We start from the raw sequence: 26892 nt of genomic DNA on the forward strand, positions 1-26892 counted from the left end.
AGTTCTCGATGACTTGAAATTCAGTGTTTATTATATTATACAACTATTACTGCATAAAAATGATTTCATGGTTTTATAGATTGAAACAATGACAGAAATTGATCATCTCTGAGTTTATAATGAGTCAAGTATTAAGAGAAGTAGACCATGTTATATATGTGTAAATTATCTGAGAAGCCACATATTAAAGGATCAAATCTTGGAGTTTTTATTAGAGCATTAGCAGTCTGCAGGCAGCCAGTTGTTACAAAGGCCTGTAGCTCACATATACCCTTAGCACTAGCAGTTAACAGATCAGAGATGAAATAAAGAACAAAAACAATACCAACAAACTAATCAAGCTCCAATACAGGACATGAACAGGGAGACATGTGGCCTGACCCTAAATAGTGTCAGGTCAAGGGGCTGGGTCACAGGAAGCTCCCAGTCTCAAGCACTTGACTGACAAGTTCAATAACCTATAGGCCATGTGCCCACCTGTCTCTTGTGATTCAGGAACATCCATCACCAGGGGATGGGACTTCCCTTCCTCTAGGAATCCAGGCATACCCATCAAGACAAGATGCCAGATAGCACAACTGTGAGTAATGATGGAGCCGGCTAGATTTGATCTTCATATTACAACCAGAATGATCTGTCTCAGGTGTCCATAAAGTGTTGACGTAGGTACAGAAATTTAAATTTTTAAGTGTGGCAGAGGATTTGCTCTAAAATGATTTATTTAGGGCTGAAAGCTTGGCTTAGGTGGTAGAGAAAGGGGCCCTGAGTTCACACCCTCTTACTGCAAAAGGAAAGGAAGATGGAATGCTGAAATGGGTGGCAAACTGGTCTAATGTGCTAGCAAGAGGTCTACTACTCCACAGTACTGCCTGAATGTTTACTCCAGAGCCTGAAGCTTTTGAAACAGCAATCCTAGAGAATAAGGTAGACGCAACCACAAAAGTCATAAAGTATCTTTATTTTTTTCTTTGAAGATCAGTGGCTTTCATCAATTCTAAAATTACCCTAATGGGTCTCTCTTTGTGCATTCCTCTGTTCTCTATTCCTTCTTCACAGTGGCCCTAGTTAAGTTCCTTTTTCTCTATTCTTAAAAGTCTCTGCTTACATTGTCCAGGTGCATCTCAGCTATAACACACTTACATGTAACGTTTTGGATCTATCTTTCATTTCAAAAGCTCCCTTTTCAGCTATGTCTGCTCTGTTTCAAAACCTTTGCAGTAAAATTCACCTCTACCTAGTGGTTTCAGTGCTTTTTTTTTTTTTTTTTTTTGGCTAGTCTTGAGACTTAGGGTCTGGGCTCTAACTCTAAGCCTCTAACTCTAAGAAGTGCTATACCACTTGACCCACAACACCATTTCTGGCTTTTTATGAGTGGTTTATTGGAGAAAAGAGTCTCACAGACTTTCCTGCCTGAGCTGGCTTTGAACTGCAAACCTCAGATCTCAGCCTCCTGAGTAGCGAGGATTACAGGCATGAGCTACAAGTACTCAGCTCAGTTATTACCTTTTAATGCAATCTTGTATCCTTTAAAAATTCATATATGAAAATTATTTGAGGCCTTAATGTACAGTATTTTATTTAGAGGCCGGGGGGTGTATCTCAAGTACATAGAATGTATTTTACCTAGCATGTGCAAAACTTAGATTCAATCCCCAGTACCACAAAAAGGAAGGAAATAAAGATAAGAAAGAAAGGGAGGTGAGGAGGAAAGGAGAAAGCAAAGGAAGGAAAATAGGGAGAGAGGGAGGGAGGGAGGGAGGGAGGGCGGGAGGGAGGGAGGGAGGGAGGGAGGGATGGAGGGAGGGAGAGAGAAAAAAAAGGGAAGGAAGGATGGAGAGAAGGAGGAAGGGATGGAGGGAAGAAAGGAAAAAACTCTTTCTTTTTCTTTTTCCTGGATTTTCTCTTGCTTCTGGAAGCTAATTGGGAATACTATCAAGCAAGCATTACTTAAAATTTTACCTTTAGGTACTTTTAGATTATATATATGACTGATTTAGAAGAAAATAAAATTAGGAATTTTCTTCAGGTAAAACTCCCCGGTCCTGCATTGCACTAAGAACCAATATTCTCTATTCCTGTTCTGATCTCTGCTCTGCCTCTGCCTCCATCTCTCCCTCCATTTATTTAACTCATAATAAGAGGCCTTAAACAAGGAGGTTCCCCAACCCTCCACATTTTTTCCAACCAAACTTGGCTTTGTTCACACAAAAAAAAAATTCTCTTAAATCCCAGAATGTTCTAAAGAACTAAAAAATATTTCTGGAAAATGTCTGCTTCTGTACTTGTTATTCCATGTTGCTTATAGCCTCTCCTAATACAGAATAAAAACTCTATAAAAACATACATTTGAAGAGAGAGTCTAAATTCTATTGATATCTGCTCTCAGAAGGATAAAATCTGCAGACATATATGACAATCTGACAGATAATGTACAGAGGCCAAGCATTTACTCCTACTCTTCCCTTGGCCAGTTATAATGATACTGCCTTTTCATGATATATACAAAATCTGTATTTCCTAGATTTTAAAACTCAATAAAAAGGAACCATACTCAGCATCTCCTCTGACTTGCTTATATTACCTAGTGTTAAGCTTCTGAGACAGAACCATCTGGCTGGCTATATGTCCAGTTCATTTGTTTTCATTGCACTACAGTCCTCCATCATATGGACAGGAAGCACACTTACTCACTGGGAAAATGGATGGACACTGGCAAACTTTTTAGATCCCTACTATTAAAAGTAATTTTGCTGCAAGGCATCATGGGGTATACCTGTAGTTTTGCACTTAGAAGGCTGAGGCAGGAAGATGGTGTGTTCAAGGCCAGCTTGAGTTCCATAGTGAGAACTTGTTTCAAAAAAAATAAAACAATAAAGTAAAATAAAACAGGAAATCAATGTTATCTTAACTGATGCTTCTGCGCAAATCTTCTTTTCAATGTGTAAGAGCTGTTCCTAAGGTCCCATCTAAGAATAGAATTGTTGCCTTGAAGCGTTCCATGAATTTTCCAAATTCATTTCAATGAACATAATAAAGGCTATTTCATGTACTATAAATATAAGGGTATATACACACACATTAGTAGGAAAATTACATAAATTCATGTATTTCTGTTTTCCTTTATATTCTGCCATTATCTAAACCAAAGAAGTATACACTTTAATTTTTCCATTAATATAATCATTCACTCAACAAATATTTATCAAGGTACCAATGCATGTCACCTGCTATTGCAGAAGCCAAATTATTTCAGTTTTATAAAACCTTATTTCAATCGTTAAAGCCAACAACCACAGCCCACTCAATAACCATGAGAAGGTAAGATTCATTTCGATACTAAGAAGCACAGAGGTGATTATTACTTAAAACTATCTGCAAATAGCCAATATATTGTATGCTATAAACTGCTGATAAAACTGTTATAAAAAGATTACACCTGATTGCCTCACTTCTAATGTAATAGTAATATCTTTAAACATTAACTATAAAACTGGTCTCAAAAATAAAATCACAAGTAGCAATATGAAAACTGTTTAAATCTGATTTTCATCTTGTCTTAAAAGTGAATCATTCTATCTCTCCCTCCCATTGTCTTTAGGGAGATAAAGGCATTATGTGATGGAGTTTTACCAAGTGATTACAAGTACTACACTAAACATTCATGGAGTTTGATCAGCCTGGAAGTTCCATAGGCCTTAGCCAATCATTATCTCTTCCCACCTACTCTTTTCACTCAACGGTCTTTTGTCCTCTAATAAATAGGGCTTGCAATAATGGCAACATTGTTCTACAAGGCACCAATACTACCAGGCTTCACACCACAGCTATACTTTAGGTGTCCAGAGAGAAATATTCATTGCTGACACACCCTGACAAATAAAAGCTGCTTAATGACTATGCATGACAACTTGTAAAAGGAATTTTTTTAGCACACTTCCTGGTTCAGAAGCATAAGACAGGACAAAAAAGAGTCTCAAATTAATTTAGGGAAACTTATACTAAGATGATTTGGTGGTGAGTTCATTTATAAGAAGAGCTAAGATTCTTTACAACTTCTTGTTCCCATAAACTGATCTGAATAAAAAGTACACTTTCAAAAATCATGCTTAGTGATATATAGGAAATCACAGGATTTGTGTGTAAGGGTGAGCTTACCTGAATTATTTGCATGAATCCTATGAAACACAGTTGCCCAGGTATATTCTCATTGTGTTTCTTAACATAGTAAATGGCTAGCTCAGTACATACTAAGTGTGAAGGTCAAGGGAAATTATAAAGACCAGTGAAGAAGCCATTCTGAACTGAAACATGGGATCGCAAAACTCATACCCATGTGTCAATAGCCACAACAATAATGAGAATAGAAGTCTGACAATTCAGGAATACATTTATCTGAATAAATAATTACCGATCTGTATGTACAGTAAATTTCTTCAGAAAGAAATATGATTATTATCTAGGCACCAGTGGCTCAGGCCTGTAATCCTAGCTACTCAGGAGGCTGAGATCTAAGAATCACAGTTTGAAGCCAACTCGAGGAGAAAAGTTCCCAAGACTTTTGTTTAAAATTAAGAACCAAAAAAAGGTAGAATTGGAGCTGTGGCTCAAGTGGAGAGTGCTAGTTTTAAGCAAAAAAGCTCTGGGACAGTGCCCAGGTCCACATTTCTAGATGATTTCATCTCTTGTTATTTACTTTTGTTCAGGAACTTGGACTTGAACTCAAGGCCTGGGCATTGTCCCTGAGCTTTTGTGCTCAAGGCTAGCACTTTATCATTTCAGCCAGAGCTCCATTTCCGGTGTTTGGGTGGTCAACTAGAAAGACTTTCCTGCCTAGGCACACTTGGAATCACAATACTCTAATCTGAGCCTCCTGAGTAGCTAGGATTACAAGCATGATCCACCAGTGCCCACCCTTATCTTTACATCTTTGCCAATACATTCTTGTGTTAAACTGACTTATTAATGCCTTAACAAATGAATACCTATGTGCTAGTAATTCCATTAGGAAGTACACAGACACATGCGGGTGCTCACACACATGTGCATAAAATATTAACTAATTAATACAAACGGTGATCTAAGCTACCAACAGAATGAAAATTGCAAAATAGAAAAGCTTTCCTTACCATCATAGGAGCAGCCTGCTTGAAATGTCCCTACCCTAAATGTAGAGAATCAAAATCGGGGACAGTAATACCCAGAAACTAGCTCTTTGGTAATTCTGATGCCCACCTAAGTTTAAAAACCACTATCATCTGCTATTTCCAAATGCACTGTTTCATGATTAACTTAAACGTAGCAGAAATTCAGGCACCACCATCTATGCCATCTCCAGTGTAACTAACCTCTGTCCATCATTATCTTCAAACATAATTAAGACAGGCTTAATTATCATGGGCTTCTGTTTCATAGATGTGAGAGTCTTTTGGAAGCAGAAAACTGATATATCTAATCTAAAAGACCAATACAAAGTTTGATTGTCTAAAGCACAATCAAAAGTCATCACACACAAGTGAAAAAGAGTGTCATAGATTGAACTTCCTTTGAATAAGTTTCTGAAGACCTGGACTAACACAGTATTTTCTGGTTAAGTAGAGACCAAAGTCTCATGGACTTTTGAGATCTGGCTGGCTTTGAAACCATGGTCCTCAGATCTCAGGCTTTTGAGTAGCTAGTATAATAGGTTGAGGCACTGGAACCTGGCTTTATTTGTGTTTTAAAAAGATGATTGTTGAAGGGAGCCATATGCAAACAGAGGGAGCAATTAGTAGACTGCTTACAGTTGCCAGCCTAATGTAAGAATTGTTTGGGTGGCAGCAGTGGTAAGGATAAGAAGAAAATTTGAAGCTCATTTGAAAGTTAATACTGGCAGAACTCTAAGTTACCCACAAACTGAAAGGAAAACAGAAATGAGAGACAGCTCCCAGCTTTTGGCTAAGTGAATATTTATGAGTTTATTTTAATCCCCATTTCCAATATCATAAAAGGAAATTACAATTCAGGGAAAGCAAAAATTTCCATTTATACAGGCATCCACTGAGTATGAGAGATGATGTTGGATGGTATTTGAGTTATTCCATTTAAGATTGATGTTCTTCAACTCAAGACTGTCAAGAACCCTATGAAATTCCATACTAGCAGCCCAGATTAGTGACGGGCACCTGTGGTACCAAGTCCAACAGCCTGTCAAGGATCTCCCCTGTGCCTCAGTCCTGCCTGAAAACTCTCCACAGACCACAGGACCCTCCGCCTTAACAATTTTCTCCAAATCAAAAACAGGGAAATCTTCCAGAGGTCAGTATTACTGGTTTGGGACCTAAATGTTTGGATATGGTTGGTTTCATATGCCGTCTATAACAAAGATACGCATCGATTTAGAATATCAAATGATATGGTGAGATTTGATCACTTCACAGTTACCTGGCAGTGCTGGACTGAAATGGAAATCTCTCTTAACTCTAATACACAATTCATATGTTGAAGTCAGCCTTCAGTACCTTTGGATGTGATTGGATTTAGACACAGGTCCTTTAAAGAGGAAATGAAGGTAAAATGAGGTCATAGGAAAGAACCCTAGTGAAATTTGCCTCCTGTACTTATAACAATATAAAGACTAAGGGTGACACACGTTGAGAAGATAGCCACCTGCAAACCCAGGAGAACGTGGCCTCAGAAAACTCACATTCCACACCTGGGAGAAATCAAATTTCTGTCGTGGCAGCCAGTCACTGGAATTGTTATGACAGCCCAAATAAATAAATATACACACATATGTATGTGTATATATGCATATATACAATCATACATAATAATTCATTCCCCTTTTTACGCAGAAAAAGGACTATTTTCAAAATAAATTCTAAGTCTGGTGTCATTATAATCTGGGCTCTATAGGAAGATGAGATCTGAGGAATGAGATTCAAACACAACCCTAGCAAATAAATCTGAGAGATTTTCATGTTCTGTTAACCAACAACAACAAAAAATGCCAGGAGTGGAGCTATGTCTCAAGTAGTAGAGTGCAGGAAGAAAAAGTTAAGCAAGAGTATGGCACCAAAATATAAAAATAAAAAGTAAAGATATGTTCTGTGTATGCTTCTCAAATCTAAAGTAGGGTATAATGTTTTTAAAAAAGGTGATATACAACTTTTTCAAGGTATATACTCACAAAGAAATGCATTTATATAGTACTAAGTCACATTAATGTACTGTATTTTGCTATTTCTTCCTTATTAAAATTGCCTTAGCTAGTTTTAATGGTTACCCCTCTGCTTTTTCTTCACTTTTTTTCAATTGACAAATACTCAGGAATAATATTAATTGTCATAAAAATACAAGATCATAATGAATAAAAGGAAATTAGAGGGGCTGGGAATATGGCCTAGTGGCAAGAGTGCTTGCCTCGTATACATGAGGCCCTGGGTTCGATTCCTCAGCACCACATACACAGAAAATGGCCAGAAGTGGCGCTGTGACTCAAGTGGCAGAGTGCTAGCCTTGAGCAAAAAAACAAGCCAGGGACAGTGCTCAGGCCCTGAGTTCATGGCCTAGGACTGGCCAAAAAAAAGGAAATTAGAGCTGCTTAAATTCTGTTTAGTTTAAACTTGCAGCAAAGCAGTTCTAATATTTGAATAATGACATAAGTGTGGATATAGGCATATGTAATAATGTTCTGGTATATATTAATCATGCATACTTGCATATTATACATATTTAGTATACATATATGTTAATACATATACATATGTATACATGCACTTTGTATATATTATTTATAGTCATATACATTATGAATATATTATATATGAATACCATATACATATATGAATACCCTAGGATAAATTATTTATATATAAAAACCAATTATTTATATATAAAAACCAGTTTGAATGGAATTTTTCTTGTATTTTTTCCCACATTTAGTGTTTAAACTATACAGATCATATTTATCCCTTAAATCTCTTAGGTCATTCTGTTTTTCACAAAGAAATCATTCAAAAACTTTTGACTCACTGGACTATAACCCTTATTAACAATATATCCACTTTCTGCTACAGCTACTTGTTTAGAATAAAGTAAATTAAATTTCACACAATAAAATGACAGAGTTTAGACCCACATATATTTTAAAATTTGTAAATGCTACATATTATGTATAACCATGTTCTGCATGCATATTGTTTTTTCTCCATTAAACTTGAGTTTTTAAGTTTTTGTCAGTACATAAATAAAAATAATTTCTACTTAAAGAACAAAGCAATTACTTTGCAAGTTATGTAAGCTTTATATTTCTGGAAAGCCATACATAAAAAGAAGAAAAATACAATAATTAAAATTCATGAGCCAGATGGTGATAGGAAGTAGTTATATATATATATCCTATGCTAGGTACAAACATACCTACATCTTTTGTTTAATGGATCTATAATGAGAGTAGTTTCGGATAGTAGAATTGTTTGTCTGGAAATACGCTGACTACTTAAGCTAGGAAAAGAAAATCAGCTTTTAAAACCCCCCAGGCCTCTCTAATTCTAAACTTGATTTCCTAAATTTCCTGATTAGTTATTAATCAAAAAACTTCTCAGGGCTGGGAATGCGACGTAGTGGTAGAGTGCTTGCCTACCATGCATGAAGTCCTGGGTTCAATTCCTCCGTACCACATAAACAGAAAAAACTGGAAGTGGTGCTGTGGCTCAAGTGATAGAAACTTAGCCTTGAGCAAAAGAAGCTCAGGGACAGTGCCCAGGCCCTGAGTTCAAGCCCCAGGACTAGAAAAAAAAAAAAAAACTTTTTTGTGCTGATATTAGGGCTTGAACTCATGGCCTGGGAATTCTCCTTTGGGATTTTTTTTATCAAGGCTGGTGCTTTATCACTTGAGCCACAGCTCCAATTCTGGCCTTTTAGGTCATTAATTGGGGATAAGATTTGCAGACACTTGCTTGCCTGGGCTGGCTTCAAACCATAACCTTTAGATTTCAGTATCCTGAGTAGCTAGGATTACAAGCATGAGCTACTGGCACTCAGCTTCAAAATACTTTTAACTAATATTTAACTAATTCAAAATACTTTTTAAATAATACTTCCTGAGGAGAAGATGGTAGTATGTGTGTGTCTGTGTGTATGTATACAGAGAGAGAGAGAGAGAGAGAGAGAGAGAGAGAGAGAGACTCTTCAAAATATCTTAATTCATTGTGTAAAATTAGGTACAACTCCTAGTCCATCTTTCAGCAAACCTAAGTTATTTCAACCTTATAGCTATCCAAAAGACTCTGTAGAAGTCATTCACATGCTTCTTATGAATAGTCAATAGGGTAAAGTAAAGAGAAAAATAAAATTCTTTATTTCATTTTTAGCTTTAAAATACATGAGAAAAAAATGAGATCAACTGCATAGAGTTCTAAAGTTAAGTACTAAAATTTTTGAAGTAGCAACTGTTTAGAAGCTGAAGTCAAACATCCTTGATTCATATTTAATGACAATGCTAGCCATGAAGTCTACTGATGAGTATTTAACCTCCCTTTGACTCATTTTCTTCATATGAATGGTACCCATAACAATAGTTTGTACACTGTAGGTAATTGTAAGGACTAAATAATCTAACAAATGTGCAGCCCATAGTGCCTAGCAGATAGAACATACTTAAAAAATATTGTGATAATAATCGTTAATAATAGTAGTAGCAGAAAGAGGAGTACAACTGTAAGAATATCAATATAAAGAATCAAAATGGCAAACTATCTCAGTATTTATTGAGAGTGATTACCTTGTGCTAACTTATGTTAGATAATTTAAATGGTATTTAAATCTTGCAACATACTTTATGGAGCAAGGCAAAGTTCAGAGAAATTGGCTCTAAGATGCTCAGTTTGGCAAGCTAAAGTCACGCTTACTCAGCTCCAATGCCTCTATGGTTCTTTTTGGTTTTGGTTTCTGTGTTTTTGTTGTTTGTTTTTATTGCCTCAAATTATTTTGAATATGAGTAGAATGATTTGGGGAACTGTAACAATAAATCCCTTCTGTATAACTTTATGTAAGTTAATTTAAAAATAATATTTTTTAAAGACAGAAATATTTTGTAAATACATTTTAAAAGAATGTCTGGTATGCACAAGTAATCTGAGAAAATGTCATATCCAATGCTGGATTTACATACCACACTATACATTGTTCTTAAAGTGATTGTGAAGAGGGCTGGGGATATGGCCTAATGGCAAGAGTGCCTGCCTCGTATACATGAGGCCCTGGGTTCGATTCCCCAGCACCACATATACAGAAAACGGCCAGAAGTGGTGCTGTGGCTTAAGTGGCAGAGTGCTAGCCTTGAGCAAAAAGAAGCCAGGGACAGTGCTCAGGCCCTGAGTCCAAGGCCCAGGACTGGCCAAAAAAAAAAAAAGTGATTGTGAAGAGATTTCATAAAAGAAATAAAAACAGAGTCAAGCTATCTACCAAGCATGTTCTAAGCTACATACAAGTCTACAACCAGCCTAAATCACAGTGAGACCATGCCGAAAAGCAAAGAAAGGAAGAAGGAAGGAAGGAAGGGAAGAAGGGAGGAAGGGAGGGAGGAACTGGATGCTGGTGGTTCATGTCTATAATTCTAGCTACTCAGCAAGCTGAGATCTAAGAATCAAAGTTCAAAGCCAATCAAGGAAAGAAAGTCTATAAGACTCTTATTTCCAATTAACTAACAAAAAAGCCAAGAACACTAGCTTTGAGCAAAAAAGCTAAGGGACAATGCCTACGCCCTGAATTCAAGCCACAGCACTAGCGCACACACACACAATAAAAGATATTTTCAAAAAAACTTAGAGTAATATGCACAGATATGTTCAACACATTATTAATTTTATATGAAATTGTATTGATTTTATGGTATAAAATAAAAGAATATTTTGAAATAATTTTATAGCTTCTTCATAAAAGAATGTTACAAACCCAAATGACAAACCCAATTCTTGAGCATGCTATTACTCACTTACTCTGAATTACAACTTCCTGGTTTCCTCGTTTCTTTATTGTGAAAAGACTCCAGGAGTTAAAAATGGATGGAAAGAGCTAATGGGAACTTCAGAATATCCAAGAAAGAGAAAAGAAGACAACCAAGGGAGAAAGAAGAAATAAATGAAAGTTTCCAAGTGAGCATGTAGTCTTAATTATGTTTGTACAGTTGACTTAGGTACAAGATAATGTCAATAATAATAATGTCAATCATAATAATGCCAGTACTATGGATGAAGAGGTCAGGATCTAGAATAACACAAACAGAATATATCCAACCAAAAACTATGTTTGAAATAATAAGTTCTTTAACTCCCCATGAAAAACTAAAACAAATTCAAGTTAAAATTTAAAAAATAAGCCAGGCATGGATGGCTCCACACTTGTAATCCTACGTACTCAGGAGGCTGAGATGTGAGGATTGCAGTTCCAAGCCAGCCCAGACAGAAAAGTCCATGACACTCTTATTTCCAATAAGTTACTCAGAAAATGCTGGAAGTGGCATTTTGGCTCAAGTGGTAGAGCACTAGCCTTGAGCACAAAGAGGCTCAGGGACAGTTCACAGGTCCTAAGTTCGAACAAACGATCAGCTAAAAATAAATAAATAAATAACACAAGAAATTTTAAACATACAGAATTTGGTCATGCTTTTTTCCCCTCTATGAAAATTAACTGACAAGGACTAATATTTTTTACTTCATCTTGAATCGGCTTTCAGATTGGAAACAACAGAAAATTAACACAGTCTAGAATGTACTCTAGTATATAGGGATTTTTATGAGTCACTCCATGATAATTATAAATTGTTATTTTTTATATATAGCAATATGCCCCAGACTCTGACAGGAATTATTGGGCCATTTGCCATGTGTCAGTAGGGCCTTGTTGCTAGACCAGTCCAGTTGTCACTCTTTCCTCACACTCAAATGAACACAAACACAAAAACATACACACATATACATACACATACACACACACACACAAAAGACATTGCAACAAAACCGAAACAGCTATCTATAATGTTTACTGTGTGTGAAATAATTCTGTACACCGTAAAGCTCAGTTGCTAGCATCAATATTTGTTACCATATTGATCCTTTCTGTTCCTTATTAGTACTCAAAAGAAGTTTCATGTCCTAGAATGGCGCAAAAAGGTCTTTATACCCAGGCTTCTGGTTTTTGTAAATTTAGACTCGACTATTTTTCTTATTATATTACATCTTGGGGCCTCATAAATCCACTGTATTTGTTTTTAGATTTGCTATTTCTAGTTATGATTGTAAAAATCTTTTACACTCCTTTGTCTTGGTCAGATCCTAGCCTTTATAGGAATACATTCATCTGGGGAGAAATCATTTTCAAAGTCTGTACACAATTCTAAGAAGACAAGTCAATTTAAAGGGTGGGAGGTTTTAAAGAAAAGTTATATAATCTCATGAAAAGATGATGCCATTAGTCACTAGGGAAATGCAAATAAGCATCGCTTTAACGTATCATCTCAAAACTTCAGAATAACAAAATCAAAAGCCTGACCATACCACGTATTGGTAAGGACATGAAGAAACTAGAACTCTAATACTAGAAATACAAGAATATAAAAAGTATTCTGCAAACTAACTTGATGATTTCTTCCACAAAGCCCAGACACTGCACTCCTAGCCAATCATATGAGATAAGTGGAAGTATATATCCACACAGACGGTACAAGAATATCCATACCAGACTGGGAATATGGCCTAGTGGTAGAGTCCTTGCCTCGCATACATGAAGCCCTGGGTTCGATTCCTCAGCACCACGTAAACAGAAAAAGCCAGAAGTGGTGCTATGGCTCAAGTGGTAGAGTGCTTGTCTTGAGGAAAAAGCAGCCAGGGACAGAGCTCAAGCCCTGAGTTCAAGCCCCAGGACAGGCAAAAAAAAAAAAGAAGAAAAAGAAAAAGAATGTCCTTATCAGTTTTATTTGTCATGAGAAGTAAGCCAGAAGCTCACTAGACAAATTAGGAATAGACAAAGTATGAACTATCTACAGGATGCTCTTCAGCAAAAATATTTAAAAGTAAAAACTACTTACATACACACAAACATGCGCACATATGCATGCAGAAGGAATTTCAAAATATACAAAGTGAGAGAAACAAGATACAAATGAATACATGAATATGAGATGGTCCCAGAGTATGTGCTAGAAAAATGCAAGCTAAGGTCTATGGACAGAAAAATAAACAATGGTTTCCTTTGGGCAGTGAAGGAAGGAGGAGGATAAGCAGATGAAAGAGTATGTAGTTAGTAACTTTTGGTGTGTTTGACATATTTGTTGTAGAGCTGACTCCATCTTGATTAGGGAAACATGGTAGGAAATGCTGGGGGGAATAGAGCTGACTCCATCTTGATTATTAGGTCAACCTGACCCCAAAATTCTGCTTCTGTAAATGGCTTGCTTAACTTGTTTGTTATTTGCTCTACCCCTCTGTATCAACCCCCTACATCTGCGAACTTATTGCTTTCTCTACCCCCTGCATCAAGCCCCTACATCTGTGCTACACTTTAACCTTTATAAACCCCAATTTGAGGACTGCTGGGGGGCACCTTGGCAGTCAGCACTGTGTCCCTGGCTGGTTAGCCCACTTTTCAAGAGCGTAGTTTCAGTTCCCAAGTCTGTGCCGCATCCTTGGCCAGGCAGTTTGCTTTTTGCTTCCCCAATAAACCGGTCTTTTTGCTTGAGAGTGTCTCTGAGTGGTGAACTCTTGGGGGACCATGGAACCTCCCCCTCACCCACCTCACAACAATATTCAACATCTTGAAGCCTTTTTTCATCTTGTATACTTTATAAATACTTTGTTACATGCAAATTATTCCTCATAAATGTGAGGGTTTTGTTATTGCTCAAAAGAGCAAACTACTAACATACAGTAAGATGAATGAATCTCAAAATAAGTGTGCTAAAAACAAGACACAAAAACCTATACTGCAAGATTCTACTTCCTTTTATTCTGGAAAAGGCAACAATGGGGACAAAGATAAGATTACAGGTTGTCTGGGAGAGTTAGAGATGGTTGACTGCTTTAGGGTACAAGAAATCTGAAGGGTGAAGATGAAGAAATAATTTCTCCAATGTGAACATGGGCCAAAATTCATGAAAGTGTGTGCATAAAAATGAATTTTACTGAATGTAAATTATATCTCAATAAACCTGATTTAAATAACAAATTCCTACATCATCTCTTAGGTAAACCACTCCAGGAAAATGTAATAGGCCTTCCATTAGGCTTCTGGTATACTTTCCTAGTACTCAACAGTTACACTTATCATAGTGAATAATAATTATATGAAATGGACCCTTAACTAGACATGAGGAGAAACTTAGGAGAAGATCATTCCTTAGTCATAGTAACTAAAAATAAAATTATCAATGAATATTTTAATTCTATTGTTGTATTTCAGTTCCTTTTTCTATTACCCAGTTACTTATTCAATGAATAAATACACATGAAATTTTAACTAAACACCCATTGTAAAAGGTAGGGTTAGCCAGGCACCAGTGCTAATCCTAGCTAGTCAGGAGGCTGAGATCTCAGAATTGCTGTTCAAAGTCAGCCTGTGGGGTGAGGAATGTGGCGTAGTGGTAGAATACCTGCCTAGCTTGCATGAAGCCCTGAGTTTATTTCCTCAGTACCACATAAACTCAAAAAGCCAGAAGTAGCACCGTAGCTCAAGTGGCAGAGTGCTAGCCTTGAGCAAAAGAAACTAAAGGATAGAGTCCAGGCCCTGAGTTCAAGCCCCAGAACTGGCAGAAAGAAAAATAAATCAACAAAGTCAGCCCGTGCTAGAAAGTCCATGAGACTCAACTCTAGTTAGCCAGCAAAAAGCAAGAAATGGAGGTGTGGTTCAAGCAGTAGAGCACCAGCCCAGAGTTCAAGCCCCAATACATGAACAATAAATTAATTAATTAAAATAATTCTGTCTGATAAACAAAGTAAGTGACTTAAGCAGAGAGAGTTGAGGTTTGGAGTCATAATCCTGAGTCATATTACAGCAGGTCTGCTGATGTGATGTCACTTCCGCTATGAGTTAACAACACTAACAAACTAACAAAGGACTTTAAATGAAGGAGAAAAAACAGCTGTGTCTCTTTTTACCTCCCTCAGGAACTAAGGAGAGTAGACTAGGAAAGGAGACCAGCTAGTACTTGTGAAAAATTCTGACTGGAAATGATGATTCCCTTACCAAAAAGTAGCCAAAAAAAAAGCAATGGTCTAAGTATTGAGAAATCTGACTTAAATTACCAAACTTCCATTGTACTATAAAAACCTACTTTGAAAATATATATATGACTATGAAGGCCAAGTCTTCTTCCCCATCTCTGGTGCCTCCCTTTTTAATTTACCCCTGAGTATTGCCAATCTTAATAAAATGTACAATAAAATAAAATATCATAACCCAAGCCTGGTGCTGGTGGCCCATGCGCATAACCCTAACTACTCAGGAAGCTGAGTTCTGAGGATCCTGGTTGGAAGCCATCCTGGGCAGGGAAGTCCTTGAGACTCTTATCGCCAATTAACTACCCAAAAAGCCAGAAGTGGAGCTGTGGCTGGAGTGGTTGAGTTCTAGCCTTAAGCAAAAACAAAACAAAACAAAAAAAGAACAACTAAGGGAGAGCACCCAGACCCTGAGTTCAAGTCCCAGTACTGGTGCATGTGCATACGCATATGCATGCATACACACACACACACACACACACACACACACACACACACACGGTATAAATCTCATATATATCATAACCAACCTGCTTAAAGGGTTTTGATGAGTCTCACTGCCTAGCAAACATGGCTGCAGTCATAGTAACCCACAATCAAGACTGCTGGAGTCCTGGGTTCTGTCCTCACTTTATTTCATCCATTTCCAAAGCCTATCCTTCAAGTTCATTCTCTTCTTCAAATACGTTTCTGATTTTTCTCAACTTGGCATCTTCTAATAAGAAAATCATTAACTCTTCCATGAAATCTCTCCAGGCTGCTCAAGCTGAATGTATCCTTTATGCTTCCGCTTTCCATAGTATTATGGTAATTATGCCTTAGATTCCGGATCACTAGTTGTGTTTGTCTTCCCAGTAGATTACATGTTTGAAGGCTGGGATACTGCTTTATTTATATGTGTTTTCTAGGTGCCTCCCACAATCCTTATAACTAAATTCCTGATACGTTAATACATACGGGTTGTGCTTGCAAATTGTAAACAATGCATCTAAAATAATAAAGTGCAAAGATAATTTCTTTAATTACAGATTTCACAACTTTCCACAAGCATAGTACAGTAACCAAGACTAGAAGATTATTACTCAAGCTGGGTGCTGGTGGCTCACGTATACAATCCTAGCTACTCAGGAGGTTGAGATCTAAGGATCACGGTTCTAACCCAGCCCAAGCGGGAAAAGTCTGTGAGACCCTTATCTCCAATAAACTACTGTGAAAAGGCAGGAAGTGAAAGTAATAAAGCTCTAGCCTGGAGCACAAAGAGACTCAGGCACAAGGCCCAGTCCCTGGCGTGGGGGGGGGGGGGGAATCACTATCCTTACTCAAAGATTCAAAGTATTCTAAAAATTACATTTCCAGGTTCATATGACCTCAGCCAATAATTTTAAAGGAGATGGGAGAAAAAACACGGTCTTGATGAAACTTACCATATATGAATGTGATTCTTCTATATTGAAATAAGAGTGACAAGCTGAACATCCAACAAATAAAACATGTAATTTAAATAACAAAAGAGTCCATGCACATATACATTGAAAATAAAGACTGGCTTCACTTTACAGGTGTTTTTTTTTAATAAACTAAAGCATAGAAAGATTAAATAACTTGCTCTGAGATGTACAACTGGAAGGGAGCAGAACTGGGATTGGCACACAGGTTATGATTCCAAAGCTCACCTTTTAAGCCATGGAACAATACTGGGGATGATTTTCCTATATACTATATAGCTAAAATCTCCACAAAATTGTCCTCCACTGTATCTTACAGGCCTATCTGTGGGTGTAAGTCATAAAGGGTCTTCAGATGAAGTCATGTGGACTTTGTTTATGTAATAAAAAAAAATCTGTAGAGGGTAGATAAACAGGTAATACTTATTAAGAACTTACTATAAATTAAGCTGTTTTTTAGGGGCACTATCTCACAATCACTAAAACAGCAGCCCAAAATGTATCTGTATGTCCAACACTGTTCTAAAAGTTTCCATAGACAGTCATCTAAACATATAATCATTCTGTTATATAAATATACAGGTATTCTAGTAGAATTTACTTCAACAATGAAAAGAAATTAGGTGTCAAAAAGGTTAATGCAACTGAGTAACTTGACTCCATTTGGTAAATAACTGAGCAAAGATATAAAACTTACTATCAAATGATGAAACCTGAGCTCTCATTTGTTGTTGTTGTTGTTGTTATTGGTCAGTCCTGGGACTTGACCTGGACACTGTTCCTGGCTTCTTTTTTTTTCTTTCTTTTGGCCAGTCCTGGGGCTTGGACTCAGGGCCTGAGCACTGTCCCTGGCTTCTTTTTGCTCAAGGCTAGCACTCTGCCACTTGAGCCACAGCGCCACTTCTGGCCATTTTCTGTATATGTGGTGCTGGGGAATCGAACCTAGTGCCTCATGTATATGAGGCAGGCACTCTTGCCACTAGGCCATATCCCCAGCCCCCTGGCTTCTTTTGATCAAGGCTAGCACTCTACCACTTGAGCCACAGTGCCATTTCCAGCTTTTTTTTTTTTTAATGCGGTACTGAAGAATCAAACCCAGGGCTGCATGAATGCTAGGCAAGCACTCTACCACTAAGCCACATTCCTAGCCCTGTTCTCAGGCTTTATACCATGTAGTTAGTCATCCTCAAAAGACTTCAGGTTCCTCAGAATGATGAGCATATGGGAAAGAAGAAGAAAGTACATTATGGATACACTTACCAGAAACCCGTCATGATAAAGTGAAAGCTAGTCACAGGAACATGACGTCAGAGCATCAGCTAATTCTACCACACACAGACGGTACTCTGTCACTAGATATTAAAATACATGGTACCCCTGAGTTCAAGACCCAGGACTGGCCAAATAAGGAAAGGAAGAAAGGAAGAAAGGAAGAAGGAAGGAAGGAAGGAGGGAAGGAAGGAAGGAAGGAAGGAAGAGAGAAAGAAAGAAAGAATACATGGTAGGAAGTAGAGACCTAAGGTAGATCTGCTCTTTAAAGTGAACTAGTGAATGAGTAAAATGATATTTGACTTACTTACCAAAGCACCTAGATATCTAAACATATAGCCACTGATGTAAAATTAATACATCAAAAGTAAGGCTGTCATACCACTCCTAGACATCTATCCTAAACAGCAAAACCTAAGGTATCAAAAAGACATTTGTGGGGGCTGGGGATATAGCCTAGTGGCAAGAGTGCCTGCCTCGGATACACGAGGCCCTAGGTTCGATTCCCCAGCACCACATATACAGAAAACGGCCAGAAGTGGCGCTGTGGCTCAAGTGGCAGAGTGCTAGCCTTGAGCAGGAAGAAGCCAGGGACAGTGCTCAGGCCCTGAGTCCAAGGCCCAGGACTGGCCAAAAAAAAAAAAAAAAAAAAGACATTTGTACTTCCATGTTTATCGCGGCACAATTCACAATAGCCAAAATATGGAAACAACCCAGATACCCCTCCACAGACGAATGGGCAAAAATATGGTACTTATACACAATGGAATACTACATAGCGATTAGGAATGGTGAAATATTGTTATTCGCAGGGAAATGGTCAGAACTCGAACAAATAATGTTGAGCAAGACAAGCCTAGAACACAGAAAACAAAGGGGCATGATCTCCCTGATATATGACTGTTAACAAAGGGAGACGGAGAGACAGTAGAGACCAAGTCTGTGAATACTATATATGTTCTTGATACATTGTATATTGTATATATGTCTACCTGACCTAGAGAAGGGATAGAAAAACAGGACATAAGATATCACAAGAAATGTACACACTGCCCTACTGTACCCTTTTTGCACAACACCTTGTAAAAAATTAATAAACAAATTTAAAAAAAAGTAAGGCTGCGTTGAGCTCTAATACCTATTTTGTGAGCTCAAAAAGGACTTCTTCAGAGACTATCCAGTCAAGAGCAAGGGAGTGAACACTCCTTGGCATGTGGTTTGTTGAGGTGTCTGTTTTCATTCCCTTCCCAGGTAGGTACTCATGCAATGGCTACAGGATGTCTATGTGCATTAGCCTGGCTACTTTCATGACCTAGAGCCACATACCATCAATGGAAATAACAGCTCTGTCCTTTGTAAATGTATGACCACAGGCAACTTGTTTAATTTCCCTCTGCTTCGATTTTCCCATAAGTAGAACAGGGAGAATAAAAAATAGGACTATATAGAATTATTATTATTTTAAGAATTCAAAACAGAAAATGCGTCTGAATTGTATAGAACAGTACCAAATATGTACCTAGTATTCATTAGTATTAACTGACTATATATGTGTATTTGATTTCTTAAAAAGTTGTTCTTAGTAAAAGAATAAGTCATATTGGTGCTGGGAATATGACTTAGTGATAGAGATGCCTAGAATGCAAGAAGCAATGGGTTCAATTCCTCAGGACGACATAAACAGAAAAAGCCAGAAGTGATGCTGTGGCTCAAATGTTAGAGCACTAGCTTTGAACACAGAGAGGCTCAGGGACAGAGCCCAGGCCCTGAGTTCAAGCTCAAGACTCAGCAAAAAAAAAAAAAAAAGTAAGTCATATTTGAATAGTTTCTTATGTCTCTGCATGGGTAGCAGAGCTGACACCTACAATAAACACAAGTTTCTCTGAGGAAAAGAGAAAAGTAACAGAAATGATGCACAATGTCCATCCACTTCTGGGTTTGCACTGAGAGTTTTAAAGAATTGAAAACTATGATACTTCATTTAAAATCACACTTTCATTCTAGGGGTATGGATCCTCTTTTATGCAGATGATAAGCAGCATCAAGAACCACAGAATCACAACAACAACTCCAAGACCATCAATAGGTTACATGTTTACAAGGTGGAAGTTCTCACTTATCATATACCTGAAAGTACATGATAAAGATGCTTCAGCCATTCATATATGGGCAATGGTACAAAGAAAGTAGCATCCAAATATGAAACTCCAAAATTAAAAAAAAATTTCAACAATAGATTGGTAACATTTTGTACAATATTATTACCTAGTGATGCAATCACATTTTCTGTGAGTATTTAGGGAAGTTCTTTGCAGGCGTCATCAGGTTAAAGTGAACTTCCCCTGACTTTTACCAATTCTTGTCTCAGAACAAATCTTCATCAGTACCCATGTAAATACATTCATGATACCACTGTAACAATAGGAAAATTTAAAAATCCAAGTTGACTATGCAGGAATCCTTGTCTGGCTACACTGGGTCAGTACTTAGTAAAACGATTCTCCCTATACTGACAGGGAATTGTCTGAAAAAATATTGAATGAGAAATAAGTTTCAGAATACATTTTGTGATATGAACCATCATTTAATTTTTTAAACAAAGGAAGCAAATTTCCAGGGGCACTGGAGGGACACAAACCAAACTTCACAAAGTGGAAAAATAATTCTTCTTATTTTACTAATGACTATATGTTTTTATAAAGCACTAATATTTTTATTATTTTTAATATATATTTTATTATCAAACTGAATTACAAAGAGGTTACAGTTTCATACATTAGGCATTGGATACATTTCTTGTACTGTTACCTCAGTCCCTCATTCCCCCCTCCCCCTTCTCCCTTTCCCTTTCCCCCCCATGAGTTGTTCAGTTGTTCAGTTCATTTTCACCAAACAGTTTGTCATTATTGTATAAAGCACTAATATTAACAGGTATTCTAAAAAAACAAATTAGTGACCCCTATGTTCATCTGTGTTATCTCATTTGCTTATGACTACAATTACAGAACAGAATGTGAGCTCTTAATAAACACACTTAAGTAAAAGGGTTACAACCCCTAAAGAACATTTCGATATTTGTAGACCCATAGACGGAGCTTGGCTTGCAGGGGAAGCCTCTCCGTTTTCCCCTTCACTTTGAAAAGTGAGAAATTACCAGCACTCACAACTTCTTACTCCTCTGCTCCCTTCCCCACCCCCTTAGCAAGTGCAAGGAAAGAGACTACTGCTTGGACAAGGCATCAAGCCCAGAAGATCAGATGTGCTGAGATGCAGAGGCAGGATTATTATGCAAAAAGCAGTGGTAGCTGAGGAAGAAAAACAGCGTAAGAACGCATTAATTGTGAAAAAAAAAGTGGGGGGAAAAAAACTTGAGTGGGGAAAAAAATGAGTCGGAACGCATTAGAAAGTCACTGAACCGAAATGAGGAAGCATTGTTATCAAGGAGATATTTAGTTGGCAGGACTTCCTAGGAAGAGAGCTTCCGCAGTAAGGAGCTCCTGTATTCTCCAGCCTTAGCCCTCTAGGAGAAACGTGTAAGGTTGTTGTGCATGTCTGAGAGGAGTGCTTGGACTTCCTCTGCAGACACTCGTCATTAGGCACGAATTATCTTATTCCCTTAGAAGATCTTATCTCTTGCTAGCTTATTCCCTTTAGACTTAGAATGATTATTGCTTAACCTCATCTTCACTTACCGTGGGACGCGCCTTCCCAAAAAAACTAAGGTGTTTTAAATAATCTACAAATCAATCCCGGACGTCCATTCCCCAAAGTCTCTAAGGAAGAACGGGTGGGACGATGCTCTAGGACCAAGTAATTTCCTTTCCCACAAATCTCCAATATTCATGAACATTATGAGCGCCGACCTGCTCTAGAGCCCACGAATAAACTTCCAGAAAACACTTATCTCCCAAGATCTGGCAATCACGTGACCCTCCCCCTCACGACCACCAAGGCTTTCCCTGCACCCAAACAAACACAATTTCCATTTTCCTTTTCCCGAGGTGAACCCCTTGCATACCCACCCCCACCCAATCTTCCCCACCTCCCCTCTCCCTTCCTCTGAAGGTTAACCGAGGCCTCGGGGCATCTGCAATGAACACTGCGGGCCTAGGATTACCGGAGGTGGCAAGACTCGGCCCCTCCAGGCCGCCCGAGGGGCACGGGGACTCCTCCTTGGCGGAGCAGTCACCGGCGGGGCTGTGTACTGCGGTGTTGGGCTAGGGCGGAGAAACTTACCTGCGCGGAGCAGTCCCGGAGCTCCCGCGTCGTAATCAGCTGCTACGCGGCCGCCACCACATCTCCCAGCTGGCCGGTCCCCCCCCCCACCCCCTGCGGAACCCACCCCACCAGCGCTGTCCCGCGCTGCACTTTTCCGAGCCTGGGAACTTTCCTGATAGCCAGGAAGGTGGGAAGTGGGGAATGGGGTGGGGCTCTCTGGCGGGAGGAGGTGTTAGGATTTTGTTGTTTGTTTGTTTGTTCTTTTTCTCCCGATCACTAGCAAAGATTTCTTTTTGGACCATATGCTGGGAGAATGATACTTTGCTCAAGGGCGACAGAGGAGCGGCCTAACTCTCCCTGTTCGATCGATTTACTAAACAAACTAAAACGTGGGTGGAGATGTTAAACAGTAACCAGCAGCTTCAATGAAAACTGAAAGCTACTCAGCGTGATCACTTATTCCCGGTTCTCAGGGCCCCGAGGCGACCGGCGGGGCTGGACAGCGAGTCCCAAACCCCGGCTGACTAACCACCCGGTAGATCTTAGGGCCTGCGCGATGCCACCCCGTGGCCACCGCCACGCGCCACAAACTGAAATGTCCAGGGCTCAGAGCGAGGCGCACAGCGATTTGCTGGTTCGGAGACAGCCATGATCGCTTCTAGCACCCCTCAACTGAGAAAACCGGACCACTGGCAGGGCGGCCCCAGCCCGAGGCCAATGCGCACTTCCCACCATGCGGGTACCTTTCTCCTACCACGCTCCGGGTCGCGCCCGGCCCAGGGCGGTGTCCACCCTGAGAGGGGAAGTGGGTTAGGTAGAAGCTCGCAGACCCTCGAATGCAGATCTGACCCAAAGCCAATGAGGTCCCGCAAAGGGCGGAAGTATCTTTAAATGGAATTAAATGGGTCCTGGGGGCTCAGCGGGCACAGCACTCTGGGAATGCGCAATCGCTCTCTTAAACCCACCTCCAAGCTCTGAGGTTAAATTCCTCTTAGAGGCTGGGGAGACCACCCTAGCGCTGCTGGAGTTCTGGGAGCCTGGGGACTGGTTTTTCATTCCGGGACACCCGAGCTGCCAGCGGTTTTAGTCATTATGTGTCTTTTTTACATATGTATCAGATAGAGAAATCTCCTACACCCTGGGTGCCTTCTAGAACCTTCTTTCCCTCTCTTGAAAAACAAAAAACGATGCTGGCTTTTCATTTGTTGGGCAGGAATAATATAGTCAGCTGTGACACATATATATATCTAAAAGCTCAGCAATTTAACTCCGAGGTTTCAGGAATGAATGAGTTCGGGTCTAACAAGTAATTATGCTCCTGTGACAAATAGTTACTTAATCCGTAAGGGTTTTATTTGGGGGGATTGTTAGTTTAAGACTGTAATAACAATGCCTGAAAGATCTAAGGACAGGTGTTGTTCGTTTTGTTTTGTTTTCCTTTTCTTTTTAGATCAGGTTTACTAAATTTCCTCAGTGTTCTCCTTCCAAATATGTTGCTGAAAGGCACTTAAAAAAAAAAAAACACAAGTAGTGGGCTGTTTTAGAAATCAGGACAAAGGAGAGAGATCAGATATTATTTTTCTTTAAATCGAGCTTCTTAGTAAAGTACATTCTCTGGGTACTCATTAAATGAGTAAGGGATCCGAAAACCTTGTCAAGAGGCCTCTGCCCGCAGAGGCTTCAGGAAGCCAACCGGACGCGGAGGCAAAAAGAGTTGCAATTAACGGGTTGCATTTGTTATGCAAATCTGTCCCGCACAAGATGTTTACAGGTCACCTATGCACATTCCTTTTGGATGTATATTTTCAGATATTTGGATAGCTAGGGAAGTTGTCCAACTATATGATGAAATGCAAATATGTGCATATATGTTTGTGTATTATGTATAATTTCCAATAAAACACTGAAGTTAAAAATCAGGAGACCGGAATCCTCCATCCTCCATCCTCACCCACAGGAGTAAATGACATCTGACTTCCCTCCTTCCCAGCAAGGAAATAATGGTGTTTTCCAAATGCCTCTGTTTGCTTTACTATTAATCCCTCATGACGCTGTGTATGGTTTGGGGTGATCAAATCCCTCTTGATATGTGCTAGGAACGCTGATCTATCGGGAAATAATCACACGTCCTGTGTTCAAAATATTTTTGGCATAATACATACAGTTTTGGCCAGAGAATCTTAACAATAGTTTGGTTTTAGTTGCCCTCTTTCCCCACCCCTACCCCTTTGAGAAAAGTTTAAGGAATCCCATCTTCCTTGTCTAGAACAAAAAAAGGGAGTCGTTTGGGATGGATGAATGGATAGATGGACACACACCTTTATTTAAGAACCCCAAGAAGGTACCAGGAGTTGCCTTGAAGTTTTTACTAGATAAACCAGTGCCAAGCGCCCAAGCTTTAGAGCACCACTTACATTGTCCCTGAAACTAATTTATTACGATTCTCCATGGCTTAAACTGCAGAAGATGAAAAATGTACTCCAAGGGGAGTAGTTTCTCCGACCACTGGCGGGGTGGGGGTGGGGAGTGAACAATGAGTAGGAAGAGGATCAGGATAATTTTTCAAGCAAAGGTTCTCAGAAGATACAAAGTTGTGTTTCGCTAGGTGATGGATTGAGGCAAATTACAAATATGTATTTCTGTTGCCTTGCTCATTTTACCTCAAACTGTAGCATCTAAAAACACCTTAATTTTCTATTTAATATCCCGTTTGGCCCGTTTTTCCTTTTGTCTTTGGTAATCCTATCTATCTATCCATCCGTCCATCCATCTATCTACTATCTATCTATAGGTTTTGTCTTCTTTCCTGACTGCATTGAAGAGAAGGCTAGGCTGGGTTGTGGGGGAAGAATTCAGATAGTATTCAATAAAATCGGAATCTCCCACTGGGCTCTTGAGCCCTTTTAAGGGGAGGGGGGGTGAGTGGTAAGGACCGGAGCACTGAATCTCAGTAAAAGAAAGTCTTCCTCGTTTAAGCATCCACACATCTTTTCAGAGAATTCCCTACTCCTTTGTCCTGTACTGAAAACCACCTTAATACATGAACACAAAGTGTCCCCTTCTGTCCTCATGGTGCTGGGGCTGCTGCCACTGCTGCTGACGGGGTTCAGAAGCCATCCGCTGCGATCTCCATGGAATTGGCACTGCCCCACACGGGAGAAATCAACTCCCACCCTAGCTCCGATCCAGGCGGGGAGGGGGTGGGTTGGGGGAGGGAGGGGTGCACAGGCATGGCTCCCCTCCCCCCCCCCCCCCCCAGATTTAGGTAAAGCCTAGTGACATCTTCAAAGCCAATCGTATTTAAAGGACAGTTAGTAAAATTAAGAATCCGGGGCTGCAAACAGCGTGTCCTGCTACTCTACTAGTGCATCGGGGTCTGACCCTGAGGCGCAAGGACAGTTAAAACTCGCCTCTCCCAGATTTTTCTAAAACTCCCTAGAGGCCAGTGAATGCTTTCTCCTTCTGAGCGGAAGGCCAGGCCAGGATTCCAAGCTGGGAGGAGGGGAAAGGCTTGGACCATCTGAGTGAGGGTGAGGATGAGGGTGAGGGTAGGGGCTGGTTCAGCCTTCAGTAGCAGCAGACCCTGTGGCTCATTTTGGTGTTTTTTTTCTGCTGGGCTCCCCTTTCTTTCAGTAAAATCCTTTTGCTCTCTAGCTCAGCCTAGAGCTACAATGTAAATGGCCAAGATTATAAAACTGCAGATTCGCCCTCATTGCAAGATGGATGCGGATTCATTTCATCTCTTCAGATTTTGTGCAGTCGCCTCCTCCAAGGTCTGCCCCCTGGGCCTGGAGCAACTGCAGCCTGCCACTCAGCTCTTCCAGTTTGGTTCCTTAGCCTGTTAGATTCTCTGTAAGGTGCCTCCCTTTTAACTGCTTGATTTTTAACTTCATAGAACTAGAAAAAGAAGGAAAAAATCATTTGAACAGTATGGGTGAACATGGGCAAAGGTTGATTGGCGTTTTCCCCATCTAAGGAAAAAATAGTGGAGAGAAAGGGGGAGCAGAAATCGAGGTATTTGCCTGGTCTCTTTTGGATCAGGCACCAAGCAAGGAATAATGTTGCAGGCATGGTTTAAGGTACTTGTCTTGCAATTTGGCCCAACATTGACCCCTATAAATATTAGACTTTCTTTCACCCTGAAGTATCAACTCAAGAGTACCACTTCTTTTACCTGTTAATAAAAATGCAAAACCAGCATCTCAAATGGAATATCTAAATTGAAACTGCTCTGAGTATGTCCCACATCTGAGTGAGACACTGTGAAAATCGAACTTAATAATTCTCAATGTCAGCCTATGGTTCTTGTGGAGGGGGGAAAAAAAACAACTAGTAAGCAGGCTTCTTTTCCTCACCCTTGTCTTTGTAAATTTCCTGCTGAAGTATTGATTGCCAAGGTCTCTGCAAGATTTGCAAACTTTTACAGTCATTTATGGTGCATGCAATAAAACGAGGTGATATGAATAAGCTAGTTCAAGGTGTAATGCAAAGATGTATTGGGTGCCCTTGGCAACTATCTGTGAGACCTGTTTGTCTTTGCAGAACACACCCTTCTCTGCAATGAAGCCCTCTGCAACAAAGATTGGGCCTTTACATTTCCAAAGCCTGGCCCCCTCATGGAAGCACACACCCCCTTCAGAGCAGAAAAGGCAATTATTTCAGCCTCATTTCAAAGCAGGAAAAGATCCTGGTAAATAAACCTGTGGCAA

General features: G+C 39.4%; 1 protein-coding gene across 3 annotated transcripts in view; it reads right to left on the reverse strand.

The window, feature by feature from the left end:
* Hnf4g (hepatocyte nuclear factor 4 gamma) overlaps positions 1–22528 on the reverse strand; it is a 118425-nt gene extending 95897 nt beyond the window's left edge. The window contains exon 1 of one of the 3 annotated variants that reach the window (XM_048358347.1): positions 22202–22277. The gene's annotated coding sequence lies outside the window, so the exon portion shown is untranslated. Of the gene's footprint in view, positions 1–22201 lie in introns of all 3 variants that reach the window. The other 2 variants (XM_048358348.1, XM_048358346.1) reach the window with 2 other exon arrangements.
* Between the last annotated feature and the right edge of the window lie 4364 nt (positions 22529–26892).

This window comes from Perognathus longimembris, chromosome 12 (assembly GCF_023159225.1).
Source record: "Perognathus longimembris pacificus isolate PPM17 chromosome 12, ASM2315922v1, whole genome shotgun sequence".
Classification (NCBI taxonomy): domain Eukaryota; kingdom Metazoa; phylum Chordata; class Mammalia; order Rodentia; family Heteromyidae; genus Perognathus; species Perognathus longimembris.